The sequence below is a fragment of the Indicator indicator genome, chromosome 14 (genome assembly GCF_027791375.1).
Source record: "Indicator indicator isolate 239-I01 chromosome 14, UM_Iind_1.1, whole genome shotgun sequence".
NCBI classification, from domain to species: Eukaryota; Metazoa; Chordata; class Aves; order Piciformes; family Indicatoridae; genus Indicator; species Indicator indicator.
In genome coordinates this window covers 22387252-22402857 of record NC_072023.1, presented here as the reverse complement: position 1 = coordinate 22402857, position 15606 = coordinate 22387252, and positions in this window count along the sequence as shown.

Below are 15606 nucleotides of genomic sequence, written 5' to 3'. Positions count from 1 at the left end.
AATTCCATTACCACCAATACAAATACTGTTTAATATTTGTCTGACTACATACCAGAAGAAGAAATCCATGCATATCCCAAATGCTCTGTCAACCATGTAAAAGGTCAATTAAGAAACTGAAATGTTTTCATCAGGAGTTTGAGAAAGCTGAGCTGTGAAATCTGCTGCGTTAGCACAGCTGATCAAATGAAATTCTTTTGTTGTTTGATAAAGGTCTGTTAAATGTTATAAAAGTACACTTTAAAGGCTGAAAAATGAAATCTGGGACTGCGGTACCATATTGTGTTTGAAGAATTTTGTTTTCCCTTTAGTTATTAGTCTTGCAAAACCTGCCACACTTTAGCCAGATGTAACTGGGAACCTTGGCACTGCCTTGCTGTAGGACAGATGTAATGCCTGACTTGTTTAATGGCAACTTTTGTGCGTGCATATGCAAGCCCCAGGGTCAGATTTTTAACTTAGGAAAATGTTGTCTTTTAAGAAGTATGTTTGTTTCTTATTCCTTGTCAATTTCAAAACTCTGTGGGAAAGCCATTTTTTTTCTTCATTCTGCAGAAAGGTAACATATGAAGAAAGAGACTCAAATCTCACTCTCAAGAATGCCCAAGAGGTTCGGGTGGAAAGTGCAGACAGAACCTCTTCTGCAACAGCCTTTCTTTTCTTTGCTTTTCCTACAAGAGACTACTGTAGCTATTTATCTCTGGCTCCTTTATTTTTCCCAGTGTATTTTTTCTCTTTGTCTTTCTCTTATTCAAGCAAGGAGTGTGGCTAAGACAGGACTGACAGTGAGCAAATTTTCCACAACTTTTTCCACAGTACCCAAGCAGATGCAAGAACAAGTCCAAGACACTGACACACTGGAGCAAGTCCTGCAAAAGGCCACAAACATGACAAAGAGATTGAAGCACCTCACATATGAGCAGAGACTGAGAGAGCTGGGACTGCTCAGCCTGGGAAAGAGAAGCCTCAGGGAGATCCTTATATATATATATATATATATATATATATATAAACACCTAAAGGGAGGATGCAAAGAAGACAGATCCATGCTCTTTTCATGGCTGCCCAGTGATAGGACAAGAGGCAATGGGCACAAACTGAAGCACAGGGCACACAAATTAAACCTAAGTAAAAACTTCTGGGTTTGTCAAACCCTGGAAAATGTTACTCAGAGATGTTGTGGAGTTGCCATCACTGAAAATATTCAAAACAGAACTGGGCATAGCTCTGAGGCCTGCTGCGGGTGACTGCTTTGAGTATGTGGGGTGGACTAGACAATTGCTAGAGATGCCTTCCAACCTTAACCATTCTGTGGTTCTGAGCAGCAACAGTAAATACTTTGACAAAGCAGAATCATAGAATCACAGAATCACAAAATTGTTAGGGTTGGAAGGGACCTCAAGGATCACCCAGTTCCAACCCCACCCTGCCATGGGCAGGGACACCTCACACTACAGCAGGTTGCTCAGAGCCACATCCATCCTGGCCTTAAAAACTTCCGGGGATGAGGCTTCCACCACCTCCCTGGGCAACCTGTTCCAGTGTCTCACCACCCTCATGGGGAAGAATTTTTTCCTAACATCAAATACTGGAATGCCACAATAAGGTCGCCTCTTAACAAAACCAAAACCAAAACCAAAACCAAACCCAAACCCAAAACCAAAAAAAAAAAGAAAAAAAGAAAAGCTTCTTGTCCAGTTGCTGGGTATCCCCTGAAAGAATGAGAAAAAGTTTGATAATTTACTTTAAAAATTATTATTGTTATTATTAATGATTAAATTTTATTTTAATAGTTTTATTATTTTTATTCTAATATTATTAGTACTATTATTAATAATTTTATTATTATATTTTAGTATTGTATTTTATTATTCTATTATTATTACTATTATTGCTATTATTTTATTATTATGTATTTTATTATTAAATTTTTATTGTTTTTAATCACAATATTTTACTACTCTTATTATTAATAATAATAATTATTATATTTTATTACTGTATTTTTATTATATTATTATTACTATTATTGCTATTATTTTTATTATTATTGATTTTATTATTATATTTTAATTATTTTTATTATAATGTTATTATTACTAGTATTACTATTATTTTTATTATTACATTTTATTATTATATTTTAATTATTTAAAAATTATATTATTATCATTACTATTATTATATTTTATTATTATATTTTAATTATTTTTATTACAATTTTTTTTCCCCCAGAGAGATGGCTTTAAAGGTGCTGATCCTCAAAACTTTGCAACAAAGGAGAATTATTTTGGCATGGTTAACCTGCTCCATCACAGTGCACATGTTTTATTTTGGAGATTTTGTTCAAACATATCCAATTATCTATGCTAAGCAGTTTTTCATCTGTTCCAAGGCTTTTGTATTATTGCACCTAGCTGACGGTTTTATAATTCAGGAGTAATTGAGTTGCAATTATTTTTCATGATGCATGGTATGGTTTTACATCACCTTGTTGGCAGATATTCTTTATGATGTCATTTGGGCTAAAGGGAAAATTAGAAGTAGCTCTATCATATAGAAAGATGGCTTCTTGGTGTCGTGTTATAGTTTGTAGGTGGCACTCAGGATATTTTCTTTTGACATATAGGTTTTTAGGTAGAGGGCAAAAATGAGATTCTAAAGCAGGGTTCAGAGCTGAGACAATATTATCTGTACATCCAAGATGATTTCAAACGTTCTCCCACAGTGACAGTTCATTTATATTCAAGTCCATTTAGGAGACTGTGGTTAGTATTCTAAAATACATATATAAGTACCATGTGATGGCAGAGTTTCCACCCTAAATTCATCCCTGATCCAACATAACTGGTTTCAGAGAAGCCAGGAGAAGATGTCAGAATCTTTTTTTTTCAGAAGCAAATGTTCATGAGGATAGGGGATTGACAGTAGATCTCCCACCTCACTGAAGAGTTTTCCAGCCACTGCAGTGCCCAGATAGTCTCTTAATCTCTCCTGTTGGAGCTGTAACACATTGTGTAAAGCTTTATGAGCTGTAGGGAAGCTGATTTTATAACCTAGAGATTAGGGCTGCTCTCCTGGAATGTGGGGAGAGGCTCTGTGTCAATGAATAGTTACTAATGCCTGCAAAATAGATAGTCCTCAACAGACAGGAGCAAGAAAGCACTGAGTAAAGCACACCTTGGCACACTGAAAGTAGGAGAATTGTAGAAAAGGAGAGCTAAATGCTAGACCCAGGAGATCATCCTTTAACAAAGAGAAAAGAAAGGCTTTAAAAATTTCAGGTTTGTCCACAAAAAAATATTTGGAATCTCAGAAAATTTCATGGGATGAATCAATAATCAATATGAAACCTAAATAATCCGTCCATATAAAATTCTCATAAACAGATGATTGCAGAAAAGTTTCTTACAGAAAGTTTCAAGTAGCCATATAGAAACCTTTCTTCTTTTTCTCATTTGTTCATACACATTTCAACCTTGGAAACTAGTACAGGAAAGAGTGTAACACAATTCTATTTATTCATCTGCAAAGCTGAATTTCACAAACTGAAACTGTGAGTTACTCTAGACCCTGTCTACAGTGCTTTGTGCAGCTTGACTGAGAGAGAAACTGGCAGAACTGAAAATGGCCAATATTATCTAATTAAAATTAATTTTAAATAGAGTTTTAATGGAGTTTTCAGGCTTTAAGAAAGGTGTCAACATTTCCAGCAGGTAAAGGGAGGAGATCCTTCCATTCTGCTTGGCACCAGTGAGGGGATGTCTGGAATATTGGGTACAATGTTCTCTATTGCCAGCAATTGGCCTAAAATAAGTGAAACTGAAGTTAGACTCCTAATCTGGTGATAGGGACAGTAGAAGTGTTTCAAAATCAGCTCTTATTCTTGCAGCAAAGCCAGGCAGGTTGACATTTTGTACCAAGCATGATTCATAGATATTTGTTGCTGAAGACTTCAGGATCTATCTTCTAGACATGGATCTGAAACCTTGAGTTTGAACAGGTCTGGGCAAGTTTGGATCTCAAAGTGATTTTTACATTTAATGTGGAAGGCACATTCGTCTTCTAAAGAGGCCACAGGTTTCTTCCTTCCTTATGAGGAGAGCCTGAGGGAACTGGGGCTCTGTAGCTTGGAGAAGAGGAGACTAAGGGCTGACCTCATTCATGTTGATAAATACATGAAGGGTGAGTGCCAAGAGGCTCGAGCCAGGTTCTGCTCAGTGATGCCCAGTGACAGCACAAGGGGCAATGGTGGAAGTCAAGGCATAGGAAGTTCCATGGAAATATGAGGAAAAATCTTTTCCCTGTGAGGGTGACAGAACACTGGAACAGACTGCTCAGGGGGGTTGTGCAGTCTCCCTCTCTGGAGATATTCAGAACCCACCTGGATGTGTTCCTGTGCGACCTGGTATAGGTGATCCTGCTCTGGCAGGGGGGTTGGACTGGCTGAGCTTTCAAGGGCCCTTCCATCCCCTAACATGCTGTGAAAACAAAAAGATATGCATCACTGGACTTCTGTTCCCACTGACTAATCTGAACATTTCACAGGTAGAAGGTTACTTGGATAGGTAAAGCTTTCCTCTCTAGCACTAGAATTTTTGGAAGCCACATTTGTCTTCTAAAGAGGCCACAGGTTTCTTCCTTCCTTAAGAGGAGAGCCTGAGGGAGCTGGGGCTCTTTAGCTTGGAGAAGAGGAGACTAAGGGCTGGCCTCATTCATGTTGATAAAGATGTAAAGGGAAAACTTGGATTTGCTTTCTTTCCCCCCCAGTTTCATTAATCTGTTGGAATAAAATGCAACATTAAAGTACAGTACAGAATATATTATAGTACCCTGAATTGTCTTTAAATATATAAATTGTCTTTAAATATATAAATATACAGAGGCAACATGTATGCTACTGATTTATTACTGAAGACAAGGCAGACTAGTGTCTGTTACATGTTTTAAGTGATTTGGCTATCATTTTCAAACAAAGGATGACAGTTCAGCTCCTCCTTTTAAAGCCATCAATACAGAGGAAAAGGAGAGGGACACCAGCTACCAGCCTAGTGGAGAATGAAATGAGTATGTAGCTATAAAAAAAAAAAAATACCCCAGATTTCTGAGAACACAGCTAAGGAATCATCATTGAAGAGGCATGATTTTAAAGACCCACTGACACTCTCAGTAAAGGATGCTTAGCTCCCTCAGGAAGGTGCTTTTGAAAATCAGTAGACATTATGAGACCCAGAGGGTGTTCAATAGTTTGCACTGATGACATGTGAAAGTAAGGAGATACGTTTTGTTAGAGTGTAAGTGTGGACAGCATCTATATTTAATTTCTCTGGATGTCTTGAAGTTGAACATGGCAAGTGAAAGAAAAAACCCTGGTAATTAACTTTAACTGAAACATAGTGAATTAACTTTTTTTTTTTTTTTTAACTTAACTTACTGTTTAACCTGACTGATTTTGACTTAAACAGTTTAAACACTCATGTAAACCTTTCCACTGGTGGAACTGATGGGTGCTAAGATGTCTGTCCCAGGGTAAGGATGCCTTCAGGTGCAAAGGTTTGTGAAAGGAATGTCTGCCCACACCTCAAATGCTGAGATTGTTATCATGCAACTTTAAGCCAGCTGTACTTCACAGGATCATAGGATGTTAGGCTTGGAAGGGACCTCTGAAGACCATTGAGTCCAACCCCCCCTGGCCAGAGCAGGACCATAGAATCCAGCACAGGTCACACAAGAACACATCCAGACAGAGCTGGAAAAGCTCCAAAGAAGGAGACTCCACAACCTCTCTGGGCAGCCTGTTCCAGTGCTCTATGACCTTCACAGTGAAGAAGTTCCTCCTCAGAAGTTGAGGTGGAACCTCCTGTGCTGTAGTTTATACCCATTGCCCCTTGTCCTATCACAGGGTGCAACTGAGCAGAGCCTGTCCCCTCCCTGATAACACCCAACCCTCAGATATTTATAGACACTTATTAAATCCCCTCTCAGTCTTCTCTTCTCCAGACTAAACAGCCCCAGAACTCTCAGCCTGTCCTCATAGGGCAGTGTTCCAGTCCCTTCATCGTACTGGTTGCCCTCTGTTGGACTCTCTCCAGTAGGTCCCTGTCCCTCTTGAACTTCTGCAGTTTATTCTTCCTTCCCAGGTGCAGGACTCTGCACTTATCCTTGTTGAACCTCCTTAGGTTCCTCTCTGCCCACCTCTCAGTCTGTACAGGTCTTGCTGAATGGACCTTTGCTGTTTGATGACTTGGATGCACTTTTCCCTGACTGCTTATAGACACCTAAGACATCACCGAATTTCCAAAAGTTACTCCCACCTAAATTTCAGTCTGTGAGGTCTGAATCTGTATTTAGAAAGATTGCTTTCAAGTTCTTCTTGAAAAAATATGCTACAGCCCTCACTGGCTGACACACCTGCTCTTCAGTGCTCATGCAGAATGTCATGTTCAATACAAAACCCACCTGCATTATCTGTCCATACAGCCTTCAAAGCACAGAAGCAATTAAAGAGAATGAAACCCAGAACAATTAATATTATCTTTATTTATATTTAGTACATATTTTGGTACATCTTCAAGATTAGGAGTCGTTGGGCTTCAAATTTCACTCTTAATTGCTGGTGTGTGAATTTCAGGGTAGGAATGCAATTGCTTACATGGATTGTAGAGTATTAAAAAATAATCCTCTCCCATTTTGAGAGCTGCTAGATACCACATTTTGAAAAATTCATTTTTTTTTCAAAGAGGTGTGCTTGAATGTGTGATTCCAAAACAATATAATCAGACCAAATAGCTTTATCAAAGACAGCAATTCAAAGCTTTTAGTACAAATGCATCACAAATGCTTACACTTAGAAATTCTCTTTGTAAGATTGTGTTTACAGACTCTGCCACAATAGGTAAAAGAACAAAAATATCTTTGATGGCTTAGCAAAGAAAAAGGTAGTGCTGAAAAAAAGAGATGAGAAAGAATGGGACTCAAGACGCTATTAAAAATAATTGATACTGTTACAGGAAGAAAGGCTAAACTCAAAAAGGAGGACAGAGAGGGAATAATAATGAAATAAATTTAGTATTAGGTGTTCACATTTTACAGTTAGATACATAAGTGTTTGTACATCAGTAAAGTTTTGCCCCATTCCCACTACACACTGACCTAAACCCACATCTGAGTTTCTCAGCTTGCCTCCCTGTTCTTTCTTCCTCAACACACTTTTTGAAGATCTTCGATCCGAAACCTCTCAGCAAGATGTACATCAAGTAATTATATATGTGGCAGAGAAATGAAGGTGGAGGAATGCAAAGACAGGAAGAGAAAAGCAAGAGAATACCCTCATTTTCTCACTCAGCTTCTCTGGCAGAGTTTGAATGGTGAAGGAGAAGCCTGAGAGGAGATTTAATAAATGTCTATAAACACCTGAGGGCTGCATGTCAAGAGGGAGGGGACAGGCTCTGCTCAGTTGCACCCTGTGATAGGACAAGGGGCATTAAAGCACAGGAGGTTCCACCTCAACTTCTGAGGAGGAACTTCTTCACTGTGAGGGTCATAGAGCACTGGAACAGGCTGCCCAGAGAGGCTGTGGAGTCTCCTTCTGTGGAGACTTTCAAGACTCATCTGGATGTGTTCCTGTGCAACCTGTGCTAGATTTCTGTGGACCTGCTCTGGTAGAGGGGTTGCACTTGGTGATCTCCAGAGGTCCCTTCCAACCCCTAACATCCTATGATCCTGTGATCCTACATGCCAAATAATGCACAAGGGGAACACAAAGGCCACACTAAAAATGATACAACAGTATCACCCAAATGCTTATACCTTTCTCCGTGTGTTACAGCATGCATGGATTCTGGAGGGCAGACCTCATGTTAGAGGATTAAAAAAAAATCTGGAAGTGGCCCAAGAAATCTGTCTGCACATTGTAAAAGGAACTGATACCTCAGCACCTTGCAGAGTTTTAGTAAAGGTTATGTTTATTTTTTACTACCATGGTATCTCTCTGTCTTCTGTACAAAATTCCCTGCAGTCCCCTTTCCAAAAACAGAACACCACAAACAGATTTGAGAGAACAGTAAGACTTTAAGACAAGGACTGTCAAAGCTATGTGATGACCTGTGCAAACCTGTTCAGTTTGTTTGGGTTGGGTTGGGTTTTGTTTATTTGTTTGTTTTCCTCCTGGATTGTGAATAGTCTTTAGTTAAAATAATAACACTAGTTAGTAATCTCCCAGCACAGGATGCATTTACTTTGGAGATAACTGTTAGGAAATGAGATATTTCTGTAAAACTCAGCTTTAGTTTTTGCCAAGTGGAAAGTGTGGAGTGGATGAAGTAGAGGTACAGACTACTGCTAACCCCAGATACTAAGCTAAGGAACTCGAGTTGGCTTCCACCCTTTCCCCTCACTCCCCATCTTTTCTCTTCTGCTATAATTTCTGCCCCATCCTCTCCATTTCTTGTCCTGCTGCTAGTTTTAGTTATCTCCAATTTAACCTGGCTTTTATTTACTTACTCCTCTGCAGAGAGCAGCAGGAACTGTGATTTCTGTATCATTATTCCTCTTCAGCCTATTCCTAGCTTTCTTTTTGTTATCTCTACCTTTCCCTTCATTCTCCCCTTCTGCAGTTTCATTGCTTTTTCTTTAACAGGGATGGAGAGGTAGAGCAAGACCTAAAACCCAAGAAGCTGGAGAGAATTTATTTTTCTTAGAATATGTCATCTCTTTAAAAAATCCAAGAATTACATGATATGGGTCCAGATCAGCAGACATTCTGCAGATGCATGTTTGTCAAGCCAGACTTGTGCAAGACTTGCCTGCTTTGTTGTCTGCCAGTCCCCCATCAGCCTGCTGGCTGCACTGCCTTCAATTCAGGAGTGACAGATGCCCTGGAGTCTGCATCTCTTCAACCATCTACAGTGGCTGGGATCTTCAGGGTAACAGCTGGACTTTGGAACAGCTGGAACACACCAGCCATGGCTGTTTCCATCAATGAAAACTTAAAAATGTTTTGGTCTTCTTTCAAAGTTGCCACAAACACAATTATGAAATACTGAAAAAAATCTACCAAGTTTGTTTATTTACTTATTTGTTTATTCATTTATTTACCTTCTCCACATTGCTGCCTAGCTGGGACAGTTGGGAAATGGAATTTTCCTCCTTTGTGTTTCAGTGCCCAGAGCCCCAGCAGCTTTAGATGGCCAGAAGCACTAAAACCAGTAAATATGTATGCAGCTGCTGTCTGCAGTTTGGTTCATGCTTAGGAGCAAGAACGGGATGGGGTAAGCTCTGTGCAAAGGGAATCATAAGATCCTGGTGTTACAAATCTAAAAAGCCTTCCCGGGCATATAAAACTGAGATTTCTAAGGAATACCGCCACATATTTAGCATATTTGGCAAGTGTTTCAAGAAATGAAGAAGGCACCTTTGGTTCCAGTGTCTTTTCATAATTTCAAGTTCACATTCCATGGAAGACTCCACAGAATCACAGAATCACAGAATGGAAGGGTCCTTGAAAGCTCATCCAGTCCAACCCCCCTGCCAGAGCAGGATCACCTAGAGCAGATCACACAGGAACACATCCAGGCAGGTCTTGAATACCTCCAGAGAGGGAGAATCCACAACCCCTCTGGGCAGCCTGTTCCAGTGTTTCATCATCCCCACAGTGAAAAAATGTTTCCTCATGTTTCCATGGAACTTCCTATGCCTCAACTTCCACCCATTGCCCCTTGTCCTGTCATTGGGCATCACCCAGCAGAGCCTGGCTCCAGCCTCTGGGCACTCACCCTGCACATCTTCATCAATATGAATGAGGTCACCCCTCAGTCTCTTCTCCAAGCTTGCAATGAATTTATGTCTCCCAGATTACTGTGCCCCACTACATCAAAATAAACACTGAAATTAGATTGGTTCTTACTTTTTCTTCTGTTTTTTTCTTTTTTTTTTTTAAGTTATGTTTTGATTTATGATTTATTTATGGTTGGCAGAGCACCTTCCAAGAGAAAAGAATCATGCTTCCTGATGAAACCAAAATGGCAGGGAGATGTCTAATATGACTGCAACTAGCTGTTAATATTCAGGCAGCTGATGAACTTAAAAATAGCATCATTATAAAGTCCTTCTGAAGAGATTTTTACATTAGGAAGAAAATCTCCAACACACTGCTTGCAGCTCATGTTTGTTCACACGCTTCCGAGGAATGTTTTCCGACCATCCCAAAAAATTTACAGCATTGTGTTGAGTTGACACCAGTTGAAATTGGGTCAGCAAGCAAGAGATCCATCATGAAAGCAGCTGTATAGCATTTGTGAGTGCTGTGCAAAGTGGCTGCTGCTACCAATTTTGTGAGGAGATCATGAAACATATTTTTTCACAGCAAAATATTTTGGTGGTTTCAAGAGCAGGCTTTCATCGAGTTGTAGAATCTTGACCAGATCTAAACTCGAATGTAAAGTTTTAAAACTTCCCTCTCATGTTCTGTAGTGTGTTTCACCTTTGGCTTTGCAGATAAACCTCAGTAGGTGTCTTGGTCCAGAGAGGGAAAGAGACTCAGTTCTTTTTGAATATTCCTGTGTTATGAAATTAGAGGCACAAATGAGGCCAAAATATCAACAAACAGGCTATCGATTAAGAGAATAAAGTGGGCAGAACAGAAGGAGAAAGAGAGGGGGGAAAAACAGAGAGAGAGAGAGGGAGAAGAGGGAGAGAGAAGAGGAAAGGAATTATATTACCATACCCTTGACCCCCAAGACGGTTTGGGTCTGTGGAGGAAGGGTGCTGCCGCTTTGGCTTGGAGGAGACGTCATCCTTGTTGGCTGTGCTGGCCTCCGCTGGAAGAGGGGAAGGAGAGATCCCAAAGTCCAAGTCCGAGTCCTTCTCTGAGCAGCCTCCAACATGTGGTGTCAGTCTCCACGAGTTGCAGCAGGCGGAACTTAGGGCACAGAGGGAGAGTTTCTCCTTGTCTGCTGCTTCCAGGCTACAGGGTGATGTCTTTTCTCCTACGTCTGTCCCTTTCTCTCCTTGTATTTTCTTCTCCGATTTTCTTCTCCTGAGCAGGCATCGCTCAGGTCTTTTACACAGTCTTTTAGTCCCAGGGTTTTTTTAGGTATGTGTCCAGGTGGTGAATCCATTGTCCTTTTCGCCACCCTCCCTTTCCGGGAAGAAAAGGATGGGAAGAGATGACCTTGTCTATGCACATTCCGGAGTCCTTATCCAGTGGCGTCTGCCCAACACACATCAGCCATTGTCTGGGTGAGGAGCAAAGGTGATTTTATCTTTGTTGATTCACACCAAGAGAGACAAGATTTAGTCTCTTACAGTAGGTCTGGCAGACTTCGCTCTTCTCTGTGAGAGAAAAGGGAACAATCACCTAAGAGTAATTAGGACTGGCATTGACAAAGGGAAGTCTTTGGCACCGAATAAGGGAGAGAATGTTTATGAAAATAGCCATCAATACATTTGCTATGATATATATTAGCGTGTTAAAGACGCATCTTCTCAGAGCACCAACTGCTTTTCAACAACTTATTTGTGAATTTTGAAGTGTGAATGCATATCCAGAGGCTCAATCAGATAGCCTTCAAGAGCCTCGGTTTTCACAGGATGTCTTTTTTGAAAACACTGCCTGTTGCTAATTAAGTCTGGCACGTTTCTGTCAGATAGGCAGGGGATGCTGTTTGCCACACAAGAGATGGGTCAATTATGATACAGAGAACTTGCAAAATCAACAGGGAGCCCAAATATAAAAATGAAGAATCCCAAATAAGATCAGAAGAGAAACTAAGATCCTAAATAATGTCTCTACTTGCATAAGGATTAAATGAAAGCCATTTCAGATTTAACATGGCAAGGAAAACCAGGAAGCCTTTTCAAAATATCCAACAGTGAGGCAATCAGCTATGGGGCACACTGTGCTGTGGGGCACACTGTTTAAAGCCCTTCTGTCACTGGTACTGAGCATTATGTTGATGCCTCTCTTGTTGGGAGAATAACTTCCGTCCTGAACCCACAGAATTTTCCCAGAGAGATGTTTTCTAAATTGGTCTGCCTTGCAAAACAAAACAAACCAGAACAAACCAAACCAAACCAAACCAAACCAAACCAAACCAAACCAAACCAAACCAAACCAAACCAAACCAAACCAGACCAAACCAAACCAAACCAAACCAGACCAAACCAAACCAAACCAAACCAGAACAAACCAAACCAAACCAAACCAAACCAAACCAAACCAAACCAAACCAAACCAAAACAACCACCACCACCACTACAACAACAAAACAAACAAAACCCCAAACCAAAACAATTAATTTAAGTGAACCTGATTTCTCCAAAATTAGGCATTAAAATATCCAGCTTATCTGAAACCTTTGGCAAGAATTGTTTTTCACTGCCTATTTGAAATCAGAAAGCAAATGCTACACACCACATGCTGCAAGATGTTTAGCAATTTTTTTACAATGGCACACACTTCTATTCAGTCCTCAGGAGAGGCTTTGTACTATGGTGACTCTGTGGCTTCTGATAGTTAGTTAGCAAACATAAAATGGTCTTATTCTGTACAAGAGTTGGATTCTGATAAATTCTTCTGTCTGATGTTACTGCCAGAAACCTTAACTGTTCCCACCTCAGTGAAATGTTTTTGCTACACTCTTGTCATCATAAGTGACACTTAATACAGCTCATACTGTGCTGCTGTTATCCTTGGCCACAGGAAAAGGTGGTTAGTACCTGAGCTGCTCAGAGTCTTCTGATTTGGCCTTGCCTGCACTCAGGATCTTTCCCAGCATAACATTTTGTTTGCTTTCTTTTTTTTTTTTCTCTTTTAGCTATTACTGTAACACTAATAAAAACTTCAGAGTGCAATGCAGTAGAAAATCACCACAGATAGCTCCCCTTGCTATACAGGGACGATTACATGACTGAATGATGTTTTACAGGGCTGTAACAACAACCAATGGGTTGTATTACTTTAACTACAGTGGTATATTTAAAGTGACACAATTCTGGAGCAGAGACACAGCCTTATTTACCGCTTGAGGTATAACAGCTGCATAAAAAAATATATTCCAGAGATAAATCATCCCATGATATTGGCAAAATACTGCATTTAGCATCAGTCTGTGCCAGTAAGACACCCAATCAGGCTTCAGACACATGTTGTTGGAAAACAGAGAGGCTTGCTTATTTTTATTACCTTCAAAGCTTTGTTGATAGTAAGCTTGGTATTTATCAGGAATTAATGACTTTATTTCTCTTGTGGAAATTCATACTTTGCTAAAAAAACAAAGAAAATGCATTTTCCATGTTTCCCTGACTTTGCAGCAAGCTGTGATACTGAACTTTTCTATTTCCTAATCCAACCTTGTGCTGACCACATCTCAGGAGACACTGCTATTGTGAGACCTCACCTGGAGTACTGTGTCCAGGTCTGGAGCCCTCAATATAGGAAGGACGTGGACCTGATGGAGCAGGTCCAGAGGAGGGCTACTAAAGTGATCAGGGGGTTGGAGGCCATGGGGAGACTTAATAACAGCCTTCCAGTACCTGAAGGGGGCTAAAAGAAGGATGGAGAGAGACTGTTTACAAAGGCCTGCAGTGATAAGATGAGGGGCAATGGTTTGAAATTAGAGAAGAGCAGATTTAGATTGGATGTTAGGAACAAGTTTTTTATTATGAGGGTGGTGGAACACTGGAACAGGTTGCCCAGGGAGGTGGTTGGGGCCCCATCCCTGGAGATATTCAAGGTGAGGCTTGATAGGGCTCTGCGCAGCTCGATCTAGTTGAGGATGGCCCTGCTGACTGCAGAGGAGTTTGGACTAGATGACTTCTGGAGGTCTCATCCAACCCAGACCATTCTAAGATTCTATGATTACAGTGGAAAGAAATACTGAGCTACACTGCCCCCACTCAGCGTTCATTTTGTGCCACCAAGGGACAGGGTACCTGTCACCTGGCTGCTGCTACCTCAGTCTCATATATGTCCCATATGCAGCCAGGTTCCCAGAGTAAATGCAAACCTCCTAATGCTGCAATAGTGTCCACCATTTGGGAACAGCTGGACTGTGACAGGATCTGTTGGTTGGGATTTTCTGGAGATCAAACTTTTTTAAAGCTACTCTCTGATCCACCAGTTAGTTGCTTCAGCAGGTAAGGTCCAAGAAAATACTGCCCAAGTGTGGTTTTGGTTTTCTGAAAGTAGTTTAGACTGTATTCTGTTTTTCACAACACAGTAAAGTGAGTTGCAAACATATGCCACACTGGAAAACATAATTTAGCTGTACACTTCCTCTTTTTTTAACTCTATGTCTTTAGGCTACTCAGAACCTTTTTGTAAGTATACAGCTCTTGTGTGAGAAGGAGAAAGGGAAGGAGGGAAATTGTATGAGGAAAGGCTGAGGGAGCTGGGGTTGTTCAGCCTGGAGGAGACTTGAGAGGGGACCTTATCACTCTCTACAATCACCTAAAATGAAGTTGTAGTCAGGTGGGGGTCAGGCTCTTCTCCCAGGCAACTTGTGACAAGACAACAGGGCATGGTATGAAGCTGCACCAGGGGAGGTTTAGGTTAGACATTAGGAAGCACTTCCTCACACAAAGGCTGATCAGGCACTGGGATGGACTGCCCAGGGAGGTGGTAGAGTCACCATCACTGGAGGTCTTTGAGAAAAGATTGGATGTGGCACTTGGTGGCATGGTTTAGCTGATGTGGTGGTCATAGGCTGGACTTGATGATCTCAGAGGTCTTTTCCAGCCTCAATAATTCTGTGATTCTGTGAAAAATAAGTGGGATCAATCTAATATTACTGCTATTTATAGAACTTCATCATGGCAGGACTCCACAGCAAACAAGTGCACGGCAGGGGCACATATTCCTGCTGGCTGTGAGCACCTTCTGTACAACTCACACAAACCCCACCAAAGCAGCAGAAGGATTTCTGATATATTCAGTATGTATCAGAACATTCCAGGTCATAAGCATTCCACTGATGTCCCACTGAAAAGCTCCATGCTTCCCCTGAGCAGTTTGGCACACGGAGATTGTCCCCTTCTGTATCTGGACGGCAGTGGCTGCGCCACTGAGAAAGAGACCAACGCAGAATCCTTGAACCCCATGAGACACCACTACCACACCACTTCCAAACCCAGCAGTGCACCCAGACCTGGTGCAGCATCTGGGGTCAGCTTCCTACTAATACAAGTCTACAAAGCGAGAATTACAGGCAGTGTTTTTAGAGCTTTGTTCAAGTTTTAGCTCACCATCCTTTTCTATCCAGCTGACTCCTTCTACTTGAGCTGATACCAAGGAACTAGTGCAACTCTAGCCTTGAGATAGAAATTTTCTGGTCAGACAGTGAAAAGCTATCAGCCTCAGCAAACCTGAGATACTATGGTTCACTGAGTATCTCAACTGCATTCAAAAAGCTCTCACAGAAAGAAATATGCTGAGTAAGTTCAGGGGGAGGTTAACTTGCCATCGATCTATAAATGTTTGAATGGTTTGGGTTTTTTTGTTTTGTTTTGCTTTCAACAAGTTCTAGAGAAAGATCTGGTTTTATTTTTAAAGCAGTTTGAAGTAAGCTAGATATCAATGAAAGCTATCAGACACCCAGTAATGGATTG